Source organism: Alligator sinensis, unplaced genomic scaffold, assembly GCF_000455745.1.
Source record: "Alligator sinensis unplaced genomic scaffold, ASM45574v1 scaffold1043_1, whole genome shotgun sequence".
NCBI classification, from domain to species: domain Eukaryota; kingdom Metazoa; phylum Chordata; order Crocodylia; family Alligatoridae; genus Alligator; species Alligator sinensis.
In genome coordinates this window covers 457,748-460,832 of record NW_005842576.1, presented here as the reverse complement: position 1 = coordinate 460,832, position 3,085 = coordinate 457,748, and positions in this window count along the sequence as shown.

The following is a 3,085-nucleotide window of genomic DNA, read 5'->3' as shown; positions in this document are numbered from 1 at the left end:
GATAATCATTTTTCTGATTAATTAACATTCTTAATAATCTGAATTTTCCATTAATTGTATATCTGTCGTGTTATTTTGGTAATAAATAATGATAGGGGCTTTAAGCAATTGCAAGGGTTATGTCAGCCATCCCCATCATTGTTTATTCCACCTAAATTACCCCTGACAGATGCCTGTCCCTTTTTTTCCTTAAAACTCCAGTAATGGACTTTCTACAGTTTCTCTAGGATGCTTATTCTACCATCTAGCTGCTCTCACATTTAGGAAGTACTTCCTGAGGTTTAACCTGAAACTGCCTTCCTGTAGTTTAAATCCATGGCTTTTTGTCCTATTCTCAGTGGCTGGAGACAACAACTGTTCGCCATCCTCTTTTTGGCAACCTTTCAAATATCTGAAGGCTATTATCATGCACACATCCAAGAGCATACACAAGTATATACACATTAACAGTTGTTTCAGTGTTGGTAATTGTGGTAATCATTTGTTTTCTTTCAATAAACATCTAATCAGTACAGTTGATATTTTGTCCGATAGTTTTTGTTTCTGCAATTTTTATAGATCATGGAACTAAATTTCTGTTTCAAACAATGAAACCCAACAGCATTACAACCAAGAACCCAGTTCCAGAGGAGATATTTTAAATTAGGGAGAATGAACAAGCAAATGGAAAATAGTTTGAAGGGATAAGTTAATGCTGTCCAAATTAAGATGAATCCAAAATTGTAGGACACCCAGACATTAGATTACTTAAGACATCTTCAGGTGCCTGAATGCCTTTGAAAATCTGTCCCACCCACCTTTTCAGTCTTCTTGAATTCCTTATCAGACATGCTTTGACCATTAGCAGTTTCTTTCTTCCACCAGGTTTACCATACACTAAAGCTCCCAAGTGTAACTCATACATGCTCCCTTTTAAGCCTGATAATTAAGAAGAGGGAATGTATTTACTGCAGGTCTCAGAAGGAAATCATCTGCATTTGAGGTGGCCTCATGGGACACCGGGGACTATACATCAGACACAGGCTGAGTGTAACATAGTGTTTTCTCTGTAGGCTCATTCCATTAACGCAACAGAAAAATCTCTGCTCACCACAGGAATATCTTAAAGTCCCTTAAATAAAGCACCACTTAAAGTCCCCGATCCATACCTGTCTTGAATGGTGAAAGAGAACTGAAAACCTATAGGACAATTTCTACTACCAACATCTCCTTTGAAAAAGAGTCAGCCACACATCTGGTATCCAAATACAGTCAAGCGATTTAGCATTTATTTATTTATTTGCCTTGTGGTAGCAGGCTACAAGCCCCAGTCAGAGACAAGGGCCCCATTGTTCCTGGCACTGTACCCATACAAAATGAAAATAATGTCTGCCCCAAAGATCTTATTGTGTAACTATAAAATGAGGCACAAAATTTGGATAAAACAGAGTACAAGGCCAAAAAGCATTAGCATACACCAACTGTATTGTAACCATTAAGGAAGAGAAATATTTCTGAGAAAGCTATTGGGGGCATTTACCAAGTGACACACACAACTCTACCCTGGGTATTGATGGTGGCACTGCCAAGTATATCTTCTAGCCACATAAATGTGTACTTTCTTGTTGGACCTTTCTGTAGTATTTGATAGGGTTTACCATAGAATTCTACTGTCTTACCTCAAAGGTAGAGGAAAGCTAACAGGGAGGACGTAAGATAGCTTGAATTATCCTCTCAGGCTCATGAGAGCAACCTTCTAGATCTCCATCTCAACAGTCCTCAACTTTGCAAGTCCCTAGATTTCCATCCTCTCTCTACTTTTGCTTAACATGCACTGCAATATCCAGCTGACACCCCTGCCAGAAGATAACAACAGCACCATCTCCCAACTACTGAAGGATTGGGCCAAGGTCAAACATGAGGTGAGAAAAAGGTCAGAGAATTTTTAACTATGAATGTTTAAATCCAGCTGCTTTTGATTTGAGGGAGAAGAAGGGAAGAAAACAGTGCTAAAAGGTGAGGAATTGAAGTTAGAGCTTTTTTTCACTGTTTAAACCTTTTGATAGCTGATTAGTACTAGTTTGACCCAAACCACAATAAATATTTTAATTAAAAGAAAATATGCCAAAGGGACATTGTTAATAGCTGACAAGTGTTCCAAGTGCATATTTTGCAGAGCTACAGAAAACTCCTCCAAATCACTAATGCTTTGTTCATTTTGTAGCACTCTCACTATTTTTCTCATCACATAAACATAGGAAGAAAATGTCTTGCCTCCTTATTTAACAGAATAGGAAGATCATTAATCAAAAATATGTATTAGACACATTTATTCCCTTAACAAATTCATGCCAGAAACCTGATGGACTTATTATAGAAACTCTTCCCTTAACAAAAAAGCTCTATGGATACATTTAGTCCTGTCTCAGCTTTAGAATTTGGGAAGCAAAATCTTTACCCAACAGCCTGCCCTTTGGAGCCAATATCTGTTAGTTTTCTGAGAAAACTCCTTTCTTTGCTGGGTTCACATATTGAAAATATCATAAAGGTACCATTATCCACTGTGGCTGTCCAAAAGTCTCTAAAAGTAGTTATATTATTTTTTTTTTATCCTGTTATGTTCAAGCAACTGGTAAAGCAGATTTAAATCTGTTCTCCCTAGCTCTGGAAACAGATAGAAAGCTTAAAGGGAAGTACATTTTAAGGTTGTAATTTGTTCCAAAAGTTTCATTGTGGTTGTTTTGTTTATTTTTTGATCAGCTGTGAAACTGTGCTTATCAGGATTTGTAATAATAGACTTATTGTATCTGATGTTAGGAATCTATCCTTTGTAATACTTCTTGACATAATTGCAGCTTTTGACATACTCAATCGTGGGATCCTTCTAAATCATCTTGAAAAATATGTTGGTCTTTCAGGTTCGGTTATTCAGCAGTTCAAATCTTATTATAACCATCGACAACAGTTTGTTAATATAATTTCTTTCCATTCCTCCTCTTACATTGTCATCTGGAGTCATCTGTTACAATGTCATCTGAAGTCCCACAGGGAACCATTCCTGGTTCCATGCTCTCCTTTATCTACCTGCTGCCTTTAGGAGCTACAA